At 38.5% G+C, this 15823-nt stretch overlaps 1 protein-coding gene across 2 annotated transcripts in view; it reads left to right on the top strand.

The window, feature by feature from the left end:
- LOC149175056 (uncharacterized) overlaps positions 1-15823 on the top strand; it is a 200127-nt gene that overhangs the window by 85722 nt on the left and 98582 nt on the right. The gene's annotated exons all lie outside the window — the stretch shown is intronic.

The raw sequence follows: 15823 nt of genomic DNA, 5'->3' as shown, positions 1-15823 counted from the left end.
AACAAAACACCCAGATCCCAGCTATACAAAAGTAAATAAAACCCAGAAACCCAAGTCAGAAAACTAAAAAATAATAATAAAAAAAACTATAGATCTATGCACAAAGATGGTAGATCTATCAGATCTGAGGAGTATGAGTCCAACTCCACTCCTAGATCTGATAATCTAAGGCTCTAAATAGCCAGATTTATCAATTTTCCACAAAATATTTAAAGATAAATACAATTTTTAATTTTTAGGTACTAATCCAGGAAACCCCTGCAAGATATAATTCATTAGATAGTCTAGTAATTTTCATCTGGAAGGCTCTTCAGATCTTAAGTTTCGAGAGTTGGCTGGTTCAACCGAGAACTTTCCCAAATGCCCAAAATTTCTGAATAAAGATGACTTTTGCACAATTAAAATAAAAGCCGTGAAATTAATAGAGGTATAAAATAACGATTAAATCTTCAAAGATTGGAGATATCTGCCAATCGAATAAAAATATTAATGCTATCTTAAAACCCAACAATTTAAGCAAGATACATGCGTAATAAATTGATCTACAAGAGCTATTAACTAGCAACTTATAAATAAGATCAACAAAAAGTTTAAATGCATGTTACCATAAGATACTAGAGAGGAACACTGCCATCAAGTAAAACCCCAAAGACTTTGTGTTGTATTATTCCAGAAAAGTTTACAAGAGCTTCAAGGGCTAGTACACGATCAAAAGATCGGATGAAAAGACAGACTGACACCGAACTCTAATTTATAGGTAAAATCTCCAACGGCTAGTTGGCTTGTTTCCTGCCAATTTAATCTCGACCGTTCATAAAGATTTAATTAATCTTTAATCATCATCGCCGAAATAATTTAAATTTGTGGAAAAATCTAATTTATCATTTAATTGATTTTTAATTAACTCAAAATTAATTATTTTTAGTTAATTTCCTTAAAATTTTGACTTTGACTTAACCACCAAGGCCCAAGGGTCCAACATTTCTTGATTTTCTCAATATTCCTTTGGCTTGGAACCTCCAAAAATTAACTTCTTTAAAACCCACAAATTTCACCATGGGAGAATTTAATTTTACTAGGACACAAAATTATTTAAATTTTTGCCTTAGGATTTTAATTTAATTTGCCAGAAAAGTTAATTAATTGACTTATGAGGGGATTAATTATTTTTCCAACCCTTTAATAATTAGCCATGGTGTCTAATTATGAGGGACCATGCACTAAATATTTTTACATGAAGATTCTACAATTCAATACGTGAAGGGGGAAACACCCGTTCGTTTTTTTTGAGACAAAGTTCGGTTGCTATATATTAATCTGAAAAGAAAAGGCAGTTTGCCATACATATAATGCTTCCTGAGCATTCTGGATCCAAGGAATTACAAAAAGATTCCTTTCCTTGATCCTTACTTTAGTTATCCTGCCTCTAAAACTTCTAGTATTACTATAAATCCTTACGAACTGCAGGCCCCAAAATTTACATTTACAAACCATATCTAATCTATGTCTATATGACTCATCTTTCTTGCTGTGGACGCTTCTGGGTCCAGATCTGGTTCGTTCTGCTTTGCACTAGAAGAGGATGTTGCATCTTTAAACTTTTTATCCATCATGTACTTGAGGATAGATATCTTTTCTTTAGCATGGCTACATCTATTGCTCAGACTGCTAAACTGTTCATGCAAGGAATGAACTCTGTGTAAGAAGAGGTTCATCTCAGCCCTTTATTTCTCATGAATAATTTTGCACTGTTCCTCAAGTCTCGCTTCCAGATTTCTCACTTGATCCTCCAGGGCTCGTTGCTGCGCTCGGACTTCTTCAAACTCTGCTTGTAAATCCCTGAAGTGGAAGCATTGTTCTGGACGCTCCATTGTCGCTGGAAGATACTTGTCTGTTCTGACCTCTTTCTTAACACAGTGTCTCTGTATGCGTTGCTTGCTACTGTTTGCTGACACCGTGCGCGCAAGGGCCTTGAAGCAACTACCTCGATCTATTTGTAAAGATGCAGAAGCAGCTCCGCTCTTACAACTATGGGCACAGATATCTCCTATGGGAGGATGGCTTGTGATGCCCGGGGCATATAAAGGCATTTTCAACAGGCTGTGTTGGCGGGAGTGAGCCCTGCGTCTCCCAATAATCCACCACACCGTCTGATGCATATCTTGGCCTGCATCGAGGATCTGATTGTTAGGACGATTTTCCCCTGCGCGATGACCGATTCCCCTGCGCTGAATAGATCTCCTTATCTGAATTCTGATATAAGTCTTATCTACCATACCTACTCTGTCTCCTGCACTGATTGCTTTCCTGCAGTCATAGATTCTATTAACTACGGTACACCAGGCTTTGACTAGCTGCGTGATGTTCATGGTAACGGGTGGAAGGATGATGTGTTATTACAGCGAAGACTACCTTTGGCACGATCACATGCCCTGTTGGCACACTTGTCAGCTTCCTTATTCAGCCCACGAAGAATGTGATAGTAGCGGACTTCTTCTAGCAGGTCGTGGAGAATCTGATTCCTGCAATTTATTTGTTGCAATAGAATGTTTGGCGTGCTTTGCCTCAGAGCCATGAGCCTAATGATTATTGCTGAATCGCCGAAGACTATTACTTTCTTTATTCCTATCTTGATCAATTGAGTGAGACCCTGATACAGAGCCAATCCCTCAGCCCTGTTATTGGATAACTCTCCCAATCCCCATTCAAATTGAAAAATTGTCTCGCCGTTAGCATTGCAGATAAGGCCCCCTACACCTGCTTGGCCTGGATTTGATTTTGAGGCGCCATCGAAGAACATGTAGAACCTATTACAGTTACCCAACCAGATTGCAAAATCCGCTTCCTTTAACCTCAGCTTCCAGACACTGCTTGTTTCTTTCGGTTGAATCCTTTCTTGTCTTGATTCCTGAGTGCTACTTGTAATCCCTTGGGCATAGCTGATCAAGTTTCTTTCTTCGATGCTGTAGTTGGTAGCCTCGATCTTGCCTTGAGAGTGGGCTAAAATTGCCTCCACCGCTAAAGTCTTTGCCTTATGACACATGACTCTGGTATTGCATCCTTTCTCTTGAAAGACCTTCCCGTTTCTCGCCAACCAGATGCGCCAGAGAAGGGTCAAAGGTATAATGTTCCATATCCTTTGTGTCAAGTTGCTCTTCTTCCCTTTCCATGGACAATTCTTTTTCCAATTATAGACAATTTCTGCAATAGTTGTCTTGGACTCCCATGTTATTTCCCCAATTGTGGCCATCTGACTCCAGCATTCTTCAGCAACCTGGCAATCTATAAATCGGTGTTGTATTGTTTCTTCTGCTTTACAGCAATTTGGGCATCTTGACGGTCCCATTATACCCCTTTTCCTTAAGTTTTCTGCTGTTAGTATCTTCCCTTTCAGGAGGAGCCAAAAAAAGAATTTGACTTTAGGGGGCGCTTCTGCTCTCCACACCAGTTTCCATTGGCTCCATACTTCCTGTGGAAAGATGCTGTCACAGAGGTGTTGGTGACCAGCTTTGGCCGTGTATTGGGTTCCCGTTGGGTCCCAACGGTAGCCATCTTGCTTGCCTTTTTGAGTCGGAGCTTTATTGTGTAGAAGGTTCTTGAAAGTTGTGATGCTTGCCTCTATCTCTCTGGGGTAATTCGGTAATGTCCAACCTGTCCATGCATGAGAGTGATTGTCCCATTGCGAAATTTGGGCTAAGCTCCATATACCTCTGCTGTTAAGCCAGTTTATGGCAGGAGTTGCCTCCAGATTTGATCCAATGGGAAGCTGTCCTAATATGCGGTCAGTGGAAAAATTGATGCTGCTCCCTCCTCCTGGGACCTTTGAAGTATTCTGTGACAAAAAGGGTATGGCTTTCTTGCAGAGCTGCCAAATTTTTGTGCTGTCTCTATTGGGAATATTAGTGTCCAGGAGTTGGTGCCTAGAGCTGTTCAGGTATTTTGCTTCAAGAACCGTCTTCCACCAGGCTGTGGCCCCTGTGATCATTCTCCAAATTATTTTAGCTCCAAGAGCTAAGTTCAACAGTTTTGGAGATCTTATTCCAAGTCCTCCTTTCTCCTGAGATTGAATGACATTCTTCCAACTGACCAGATTGAACTTTTTTTTTTTCCGTTTTCCCTCCTTGCCATAAAAAATTCCCGAGAGCTCTTTCCATTTTTCGGTGGAAGACCATTGGAGCTTGGTACAAAGAGAAACGATAAATAGGTAGAGAGGCCAAACCTGATTTTAGTAGAACCAGGCGACCTGCTGGGTTCAGCCACATAGATCCCCATTGTTGGATTTTTCTCTTTATTTTGTCAAGGATTTCGTTCCAAGTATCAGCCTTCAATGGTCCCATACTTACCGGCATCCCTAGATATGTGAAGTGGTTCCAGTTTATCTTGTATGAGACTCCTAGAATTTTTGCAATGCTGTGGATGGTGTGATCTGATGTGTTCCACCCATAAATGCAACTTTTTAATTGATTAACCTTCCCTCCTGAGTATTCCATGAATTGATCTAATATCGTCTTGAAGCGCCTTGCAATAGTGGTGGACGCCCCTCCAATCAAGAGGGTATCATCAACAAATTGGGAATGGTTGATGTTCTTTGTACCTTGCTCAAATTTGATGCCAGTGATTAGGCCTATTCTTCGATTGAAATCCAAGATTTTGCTAAGAGACTCAGCCATGAGGATAAATAAGTATGGGGACAGGGGACAGCCTTGTCTTAGGCCTCGAGAGGATTGGAATGCAGCACAAGGTCTCCCATTGATCAGAGGGGAAATCCATGGGTTCGATATGCAGGCTTTGATCATATTGATGAAGGAGGGGTCAAATCCCATTTTATGAAGAACTGCAAGCAGAAAGGAGTGCCTAACCCTATCAAAGGCATTGGCAAGATCCAGCTTTAGGACAAACCCTTTCTCCTTTCGGCTTATGCTTGAGTGAATGGCCTCTTGCACAAGAAGAATGGAGTCAGAGATGTGCCTATTGGGGAGAAAACCCCCTTGGTTTTCTGAGATCAAAGAGGAGAGATAAGGCTTAAGTCTGGTTGACAGAATTTTTGTAATTATTTTGTATGCAGAATTGCATAAGGATATTGGTCGAAACCTTGAGAAAGTGGAGGGTCTGTTCTCTTTTGGAATTAAGGCTAGATGGGTTGAGTTGGTGAGCCCCCCCATTTTGCCTTTTTGTAAAACCCAGCGTATCATTTTTAAAAGATCTTTTTTGATCATCTGCCAGTACTCTCTGTAAAAACTGATTGGAAACCCATCAGGTCCTGGAGCTTTGTCTGGGTGAAGACTCCATACTGCTTTTTGAACTTCTTCTTCTTCTACTTCTTGCGTGAGCTTGCTGTTTGTTTCTTGGGTGACTTCTTTAGGCATGTGCTGAAGTAAACTTGTGTAATCCTCCTCACTTTTTTCCTCTGTCAAAAGATTTTTGAAGTGATTGGTGGCTGCTTCTTTTATGGAATCCTGGGTGTTGTAGCTATTCCCATCGCTATCCCTAATTGTGCTCACCGTATTTCGAACCTTTCTGATTGTAGCCTGCTTATGAAAATATGAAGTATTTTTGTCTCCCTCGTGCAGCCACAGCTGCCTTGACTTCAGTCTCCATTTAATTTCTTCATCCCTTATAGTTTGTTTCAGCTGGGTATAAAGTCTTATTTCGTTCTCTTTGGCTTGCTGGGAAAGCCCAAAGACTTCAATATTTTGCTGCACTTCCTCAAGATCTTTCTTAATTTTCTTTTTACTCAACTCGGGCTCTTGGTAATTGCTCTTTGCCCAGTGTTTTAAAGCCTGCCTTGTTCTCTTTAATTTTGTCTCCCAGATATAAGTCGGGGAGCCTTCTACATGTTGGGTCCAAGCCTGCCACACCGCGTCTTTTGCTGCAGGGATACGATTCCAGAGAGAACAATATTTGAAAGGAAGAGGTCCTAGCTGGCAATGTCTGTGCAGAGTAAGTATTATTGGATAATGATCAGAGGCGGAGACATTAAGAATGTTTGACTGGCCAGTAGTGAAGGTGGACAGATATGTTATATTTATGAGGAACCTGTCAAGGCGCTCCATGATGTTGCCAGCTCCTAATCGTCTGTTGCTCCAGGTATACCTGCGGTTCTTGGGTTTGATATCGATCAGATCTTGATCCTGCATAATGTTCTCAAGTCAGTTTCTGAAAGGGTCTGGGTTGAAGTTTCCCCCTCTTTTTTCGTTGGCATGCAAAACCAAATTGAAGTCCCCTGCAAGAATGAGATTGTTGTCCTGTTCTTCTTCTATATTTGTTTCCAAAGTATTCCAGCACACTTCCTTCTCCCTGTATTGATTCAGAGCATAAATATTGTAGATTTTTACCGTTGTTCCATCTTCCTTGCTTTCTAGATTAACGCTGATCCAGTTCTGATGTATTTTGGTGGAATTGCAGCTCCATTTGTTACTGTCCCACATTGTTAGGATGCCACCTGAGGCTCCTCTTGCTTCACTTGCACAACCGCTGTAACGCTTTTGCTGGCTGATGACTCTATTGATTTCAGATTGATCCTGCTTTGTTTCTTGAACAAGGATGATTTCAGGCTTTTCACTTTGGATTAAATCCTTAAGGGTTGCTATCTTGGAGGGGTGCCCTAGTCCCCTACTGTTCCAGGATAGCATTTTCATCATGATTTACCAGATACATGGAGAGGTGCTCGCCTCTCTTTGCCTTTGGTGTTATTTTCTTTATCCGAGTGTCCAAGGATAAAGGATTTTATAGGAGTCTGAGAGCCCATGGCAATATCTTTCTGAGTGCTTTCTTCTCTCTGCTGTTTGGCCGATTTTCTGCCAGGCCCTTTTTTGGGAACATCACTGGGCGCTCCATGATCCTTTGAAGAACTTCTGGTTATTCTGGCAGAGGGGGTATCAGGGGAGGGTTGAGAAATGTGAGGGGGAGAGGGATGGAGAGGAGGATCAGATGAGGGGTCGGAATCTTCCTCAGTGAGAGATGCGAAAGGATTAGAAGATGGAGGAATGGAAGGATCCGCAGATCGAGGGGGAGAGGAGGGGTGATGGAGAGGAGGTTGCTGGGAGGAAGAGGAAGGGAGCTGGTGGGCTGAATGAAGATTGGAGGGGTGTTGGTGGGAAAGCCCAGGGGCTTCAGAGTCCGATGGTTTCTGAGGGGGTGATGATTTTTTCCTTTTAACAGTTTCCCATTGCCCTTCTTGCTCTTCTGATTCTACATTTATGATTTTAGTACATCTATTTGCAAAATGTCCATATTCGTGACATACCTTGCATTTGAAGGGGATCTGTTCATAATCCAGCTGCTGAATGTGGCACCAGTCGTCTACTTTCAGTTTGATGGCTTCCGACAGTCCACGCCCCAGATCAACTTCAACACAAATCCGCGCACAGGCCTGCATGTTGTCTTTGGGTTCACTGCGGTCTATGTATTTTCCGACCGCGTTTCCTATTGCTTTGACCGAATCGTCGCCCCAGCAGTGAAGAGGAAGATGGGGCAGCCTGACCCAGACTGGAACTGCGCTTGGTATGTCTAGCTCTGGATCGAAATCCGGGGTCCATTTGTTGAGATAGAGACCCCTGGAGTCCATAAAGTAAGGTCCGTTTCTGAAGATTAGGTCCTTGTCCTCCTTAGTTTCGAAATGAAAGGTGAAGTATCCTCTACCACAGAATCTGATGGATATTTTGCCTTGGATCTTGTCCGACCAGTTCCGTTCAACCCACCTTTGCACTGTTTTGGGGGAAGGCCACAGTCTTGTAAATTGCCCGATTAATCCTTTCTCTGCTAAGGAAATGGCTGCCATGCGAGGAATGGTCGGAGGCAAATGAACTTCCTGTAGAATATCTAGCTTCTTCACAAATTTCGTTGCTGTTGGTCTAGGTCTTTGCTGAGGAAGAGATTTAATCAGATTTGAGAAGGCCCGCTGTAGCTCCGGATCCCCACTGGGCGGATCCGGAGGATCCATGATGCTGGCCGATCAAGCTGTTGCAAGGAAGCAGGCAGATTCGATGGCAGGCTCAGGCACGCGCGCGCGCACAGCAACAACAACAGTTAAATGGTGGAAACACCCGTTCGTTATAGACTCTAAAAAAATACCCATTTCTGCGACACAAAATATAATCTAGTAGACCAAGTGACTTGTAATAAAATAATCTTGCCAGTTAGCTAGGATAATTTCCACATCATTTTTACATAGACTCGATCTAAACCACTAAGGCTCGATTAAGATCTTAGCGACAAAATCCATTCTAGATTTGGGGTAAGAGTGGAGAGAAAAATTATGGCGATCATTTGTGTCTAGAGACACAAATGAATCAATGAGACAAAAAACCTCCTAGAACGAAGATCGTCAGCAAAACCATAGGTTTACCTAGGCTGTCCATACAAACATGGTCATACTGAGATTATTTACATTATACATATGCAGAATGGGTTGACATCTTTACAAAACTGCCGACTGTTGATGAAATCTGAAAGGTGCGAATACTTGAACATGATAGATCCCTTTTGCGAAAAAAGGGATGTACTGCTATGGGGTTGGTACTGCTATGGGGTTGTTGACACAGAGTGGTCAACATCTGGCTCTACTTGGGGACACGTTGCTTCATCGGAGGAATGTGAGAATCCAGAACCTGCATCCAAGCAACACGCAAGATTATATAAGTAGCGTCCATCCAAAATTCATCATATAATATTAAGCACATGAAAATAGAAGCTCTTCATTTATTAACTATTCTACTAACATGAAATGTAAATCTAATCTAACTAGAAAATGAAATGCTGAATTAACATGGTGTAGGGTTAGAAATACAATACAAAGGATCCCCTGTGGCATTAGATGTGTTCAATATAGTGCATACTGAGCATTTGCCTGCTTTTTGGCAAATCTGTGGGTTGTTTTTCGGATGTGCAATGCCTGATCTTGCATATCATAGGACTTTTTCTTATCTGAAAATTGAGTTGCTCTCAGCCATAAGATGCATCAAATCGCTTTCTTCTGCTTTTCTACTTTTTTCTCTTCTTTTGGGTGGGATGTGAACAATGAAACCACTATAGATTTCCTGTCTTGATCTTGAAGATGTTTGGACGAAGGATCTGAAGAATCTGAAGTATGCCCAATCTTATTCTGAATATACTCTGTTAATGGTGATACATAAGCTCGGTCTTCCTTAACCAAAGTTGACTTGTCCTTAATAACCTCCTCGTGACGAGATGGGAAATGCTTTGGTGGACCGGGAGATTTGTGAGTCGTGACAAACCCTTTGTGCTTTGGTCTGACTTGAAATCTCAGAACTTGTGCGCTTTTCACCATTTGCAACTTATCCTGAAGTGTGGTTCTTTTGATTCTAATGGCATCAACCTGGTTAGAGTGTTCAACCTTCATGGCATTGATTTCCTTGGCATGGCTTTCCTCCATGGCTAACAATCTGTTCTAGGGAGAAATCTGTCCAACTTCCATGTCCTTCATCATTGTGTTATGATTTACTTGAATAATACTCATTTCTTTCTCATGACGATTTTGCATGTCAGTACTCATAGCCTCCGTCTTCTGAGAACACATTTCTACTACGGTGGCTATGTGATCAAAGTGTTTAATTTTCATGATTTCTATCTCCTCATCACGTTTTTCTAGCTGGGTGTACAAAGTTCTCATATCCTTGGCATAATCAACTACCAATTTTTCTTGATTAAGTTCCATATTTTTTACAAGCAGTGTTTGACTGAACTGCATGTCTTTAACCAATTGCTTTTGTTATTCTATATGATGCTTATCATTTGCCCTTTCCTTGTTGACACTGATTTGACAACTTGTTCCTGCTTTTCCACTATCATGGATTCGTCTTGCAACGACACAAGTGGATTCATCATGAGAAGATTCACAATGCCTGCAATATGGTACATTTTGATATGGAGAATTGTTTTGAAATCTTTTGTTGACAGTTGGATTCTTTACAAGATCACTTTCATCCTTTTGAATAGTACTAGTGGCACAAGGCGAGCCACCTTGATTTCCATATCTATCTTGAAAAGCATCGATGATGTCTTGTAAAGAAGCGAAAAAAATCCTCAAGACAATTATGAAACCAATTCAAAGCATCACCTTCTAAAGAAAAGGCAAATAGACGCATCTTGACGTCTTCATGTTTATATTGTGAAGAAAGACAATATTTGATTATTATATGAGTAACGCTGGAGAGATGCTTTCTAGCAGTGGTTGAATGACCACCCGAGAACAAAGCCAATTTATGAATGGCCTCTTTCGGCATATGATGAAGAAAGTTAGTAAAATGACATGGGGCAAACAAGTCATCCATGATGACTTGATTAAAGGGATAAGCAGGGATCAAATGGATGCTAAAGAGAGACCCTTGGTTAGGAAAATCAAGATATCCCCAAGAAGCGAGCTTCTAGCAGAAATTCTTGTAAGAAATGAAAGAAGTGGAGTCGCCACTTGAACATGAATCGAACTCTAAGATCCAAAAGTCAAAAACCGAAAGGTTAGTCAGGAAGAAAGTAGACGGATACTAGGGAGAGTTTCTTGTCTGAAGATTAATGGATGAATAAGTGGTATTCGCCACCTAAACAAGAAACCAATCGAAATGTCCGGGTCCCAAAGAGAAGATGAAAGGATTAGTGAGAGGAAAAAATAAGGCGATGAAAAGATGAAGAGATCAAATGGCATTAGGAAATGTTGCGCTGCTTGACGGGCTAATGAATGGTGGTAAAGATAATATGATTAGAAAAATGTCGTGAGAATAAAGGATAGAAAGCGCCAAAAAATGTTGGCGTTGCCAGCAAAAATGATAAAGACGATACGAGGAAAAAGAAGATAAAATGTCGTTGAAGTGCTGAGAATAAAATATCCCCGGCAACAGTGCCAAAAAATGTTGTCACACAGAATGTTTAGGCATTGTGACAACGACTCAAATCGGGGGCTATCGCCTTTTCCCCAATCTCTCCATTTAAGCTATCTCCCTACAATAGGCTAAGGGGGATAGACCCTACAGAAATGGAATGAAGAAGAACTAGTTGGGAACCAACCAGTTCGAGAGACACAATTAAGCTACCAAGTACTTGATTAAGATTTAACAAGACATATAGTAATTAAATTTAAACGATTACCAGTGCCTTATGGAGTCAACGATCTTGCTAGGGAAATTAAAACCATGTGATTGATTAGCAACTGTTGTTTGGATGAATAACTATCTTATATGAAATGCAGATCCTAAAGCTAATGCGAGATTCATGAATTTTGGTAAATTTTAGTTAAATGCCTATCTAAGTTTAAACCCTTCAATCCTTTCTATATTGAGCCTGATTTCAGAGTAATTGGCAGAGAGAAGATAAAGTGAAGCACACTAAGGTGTGATTAATGATACCTCTCTTGAAAATCTAACATACTGCCTTCGATGCTGCAGAGAGCTGTGGCTCTGATGACTGCAAGGTCACCATTTTAAGTACTATTAAAATCAAGCTTCTCAAGCAAAGATGGATGGGTACCTATGTCTCCATCGACCAAGCTTATGCTTGGAAGTAAATTGTAATTATGTAGAACTAACTTAATATGCAAATGCACAAAATGATTAGATGATGAGATGAGGTTAGATTCGAGAATTAGAAGCGTTTATGTCGCAAAAGCCCTTTAATCACCAAAATGAACTTTTCACTTCATTAGACAAAGATTTAAAGATAAACCCTTTAAAAAATCACAATTAAACCACAAACTTGCTTCAAACCTTTTTGATACAATTATAGCTCAAAGAGAACAAAAAAACTTCTTTACAATTTAATATCAATGTCAACAGATGCTCCAAAAATATTCTGCTTAGGAAACAAAAGATACGCAATTTATCATAATTCCATGACAGATTACTTTAATAATTACTTGAAATATTCGCAAAATATTTAAGATGCAATAAACATCGAATGATTTAAATAATTAGATTGCACTTAGAGCTATTTTAAAACGATGAGCAATCTAAATAGATGTTCAAAACATAAGAAAATGCTCAAAATAACGTTAGCATGCAAAATATTTTAGCAAATAAATTTCGAAAAATTTAAATACCATGAAGAACTATGAAATTTAAATGTTACAACACTTAACAATTCCAGAATTAAAGTGATTTTTCGTTAAATGACCCAAGTTTTTTTTTTTTTTGGTTTCCCTAAAGTCAATCTTTCGAGATGATTTTAAAAGTATTAAGCGTGTTTGACTATAGAGAATTAAAAAAAATATTTTAATACCACAAAAGTTTCCTTTTAAATTTTAAAGTCCAGAACCCCTAACACAAATAAAAACCCAAGAAGGAACTTTAGATTAAAAATTTAATTATTCCTTAGGAAAGTTTTAATGTGCTTAAGTTTTATGAGAAAAATTTAATGTGGAAAATGATGAATTTAGTTTTTTTTTTTAATGTGACAAAAATTAAAAAATCAAAAGGATCTAATAAGTTAAAATTTTTAATGTGAAGGACAAAGCTTTCTTTTGATTTAAATATTTTGAAATATCAAAGACACATTAAAAAAAATGGAAATGGAATTTTTTTTAAAGTTTTATAATTTTAAGAAAAGTAAAATCAAAATGTCAAAAAATATCAAAATAAAAAAAGAAGATCAAAAAAAAGAAAAAAGAAAAAGATAAAATGAAAAGCTAAAATAAAATCGAATTATGTTGTGTTATAAAAAAATCAAAATCTAAACCTAATGAACATAAGAAACACAAAAAAATCGAATGTTATTCGTTTTGTAGGTTGGCTCGATGGCGGAGAGAGATGCAGGTCTGTAGGTATGCAGGACATGGAATGCAGACAGGGAGATGACAACTATGAGATGGAGATGACTACTGTGAGGGGGAGATGAAGCTTGAGGGATCTGCGTGTAGGCAGAGAAGGAATGACAGGGCACGACAAGGGAAAGAGATGTGAGGGTTTGCAGGTTCGATGGAGGAGAAAAACACAGAGGTACGAGTTACGACTATGCAAAGAAAGGAATGACTGGTTAGCTTGGATGTGTGAGGGGTTAGGAAGTCAAGAAAGATGAGGGTTTTCACAGGCGAGACGGCACTGAGTAGAAGATGAACGCAGATGAGAGTTGGAGCAGTAGGCAACAAACAGAGAAGAAAGAGAAAAAATGCAATCAACAAAGAAATTCTAATTTTTTCAGAGGGGAGAAAACGTAGCAGTAGAAGGAGAAAACAAAAAAAAAATTCGAATTTTTCTAGAGAGAAGAAAAACATAGCATAAAAGTGAGGTTCAATAAGGCAACAAGACAACAGACATGATGAAAAAATGGTAGCCCAAGAGCCCCAAAATAAACCCATAAATTTATATTTTTTAAACAAATATATCACTGTTTTAAAATATGCTCTCAGAAAAAATACTTCAGATAATCTCTAGATCTACATTTTGAAACCTTCAGACTAATTTTTTTTTGAATAATGCCCCTGCAAAATGGTATTGAGGCCAAATCTTACCCTCTAGGGCCTAGATTTGGATTCAAATAAATATTTTCCTTCAGATTTGCACCTGCAAAAACAAAAACAAACATCCAAATCCCAGATATACAAAAGTAAATAAAACCTAGAAACCCAAGTCAGAAAAAAAAAAAATAAAAATTACAGATCTATGCACAAAGATGGTAGATCTATCAGATTTGAGGAGTATGAGTCCAACTCTGCTCCCAGATCTGATAATCTAAGGCTCTCAATAGCTAGATCTATCAATTTTCCACAAAATATTTAAAGATAAATAAAATTTTTAATTTTTAAGTACTAGCCCAAGACACCCCTGCAAGATATAATTCATTAGATAGTCCAGGAATTTTAATCCAGAAGGCTCTCCAGATCTTATGTTTCGAGGGTCGGCTCAACCGAGAATTTCCCTAAACGCCCAAAATTTATGAATAAAGATGACTTCTGCACACTTAAAATATACGCCGTCAAATTAATAGAGGTATACAATAACGATTAAATCTCCAAAGATTGGAGATACCTGCCATTCGAATAAAAATATTAATGCTATCTTAACACCAAACAATTTAAGCAAGATACCTGTGAAATAAATTTACAAGAGCTATTAACAACATCTTATAAATAAGATCAACAAAATTTTTAAATACTCGTTACAATAAGATATCAAAGAGGAACATTTCCATCAAGTAAAACCCCATAGAGTTTGCGTTCTATTATTCCAGAAAAGTTTACAATAGCTTCAAGAGCTAGTACATGATCAAAAGGACAGACTGACATCGACCTCTAATTTATAGGTAAAATCTCCAATGGCTAGTTGGCTTGATCCCTGTCAAATTAATCTCAACCGTTCATAAAGATTTAATTAATCTTTAATCATCATCATCGAAATTATTTAATTTTGAGAAAAAATCGAATTTATCATTTAATTGATTTTTAATTAACTTAAAATTAATTATTTTGAGTTAATTTCCTCAAAAGTTTGACTTTGACTTAACCACCAAGGCCCAAGGGTCGAAAATTTCTTGATTTCCTCAATATTCCCTTGACCCGGGACCTCCAAAAATCAACTTCTTTAAAACCCACGAATTTCACTATTGGAGAATTTAATTTTACCTAGGACACAAAATTAATTAAATTTCTGGCTTAGGATTTTAATTTAATTTTGTCAGAAAAGTTAATTAATTGACTTATGAGGGGATTAATTATTTTTCGAACCCTCTAATACTTAGCCATGGTGTCTAATTATGAGGGACAATGCACTAAATATTTTTTACATGAAGATTTTACAATTTAATACACGAAGGGGGAAACACTCGTTCATTATAGACCCTCAAAAAAAAATATAATCCAGTAAACCAAGTGACTTGTAATAAAATAATTTTGCCAATTAGCTAGGACTATTCCCAAATCAATTTTACATAGACTCGATCTAAAACACTAGGACTTGCCTAAGATCTTAGTGACAAAATCAATTCTAGCTTTGGGGTAAGAGTGGAGGGAAAAACTCCGCTGATCATTTGTGTTTAGAGACACAAATAAATCACTGAGACAAAAAACCTTATAGAGTGGAGATCGTCACCAAACCATAGGTTTACCTAGGCTGTTACATACGGACACGGTCATACTGAGATTATAAAGATTATACATATGCAGAATGGGTTGACATCTTTACAAAACTGCCAACTGTTGATGAAATCTGAAAGGTCCGAACACTCGAACACGATAGATCCCTTTTGCGAAAAAGAGGTGTACTGGTATGGGTCATTGACACAAAGTGGTCAACATCGGGCTCAACTTCATCGAAGGAATGTGAGAATTCAGAATTTGCATTCAAGCAACATACATGATTATATAAGTAGCGTCCATCCAAAATTCATCATATAATATTAAGCACATGAAAATTGAAGCTCTTCATTTATTAACTATTCTACGAACATGAAATGTAAATCTAATCTAACTAGAAAATGAAATGTTGAATTAACATTGTGTAGGGTTAGAAATATAATACAAAGGATGCCCTGTGGCATCAGATGTGTTCAATATAGTGCATACTGAGCATTTCCTTGCTTTATGGCAAATTTGTGGGTTGTTTTTCGGATGTGCCATGCCTGAATCTGCATTTCATAGGATTTTGTCTTATTCAAAAATCGAGCTGCTCTCGGCCATTAGATGCATCAAATTGCTTCCTTTTGCTTTTCTGCTTTTTTCTCTTCTTTTGGGTGGGATGTGATGTGATGTCAACAATGAGACCACTATAGATTTCTTGTCCTGATCTTGAAATGTTTGGACGAAGGATCTGAAGAATCTGAAGTATGCCCAATTTTATTCTGAATATACTGTGTTAATGGTGATACATAAGCTCGGTCTTCCTTA

The sequence above is a fragment of the Pinus tabuliformis genome, chromosome 4_1 (assembly GCF_031772625.1).
Source record: "Pinus tabuliformis cultivar Carrire ecotype Pingquan chromosome 4_1, CPIR1, whole genome shotgun sequence".
NCBI lineage: Eukaryota > Viridiplantae > Streptophyta > Pinopsida > Pinales > Pinaceae > Pinus > Pinus tabuliformis.
Note: the sequence above shows the minus strand (reverse complement) of the source record. Positions and strands in the feature narration are given on the sequence as shown.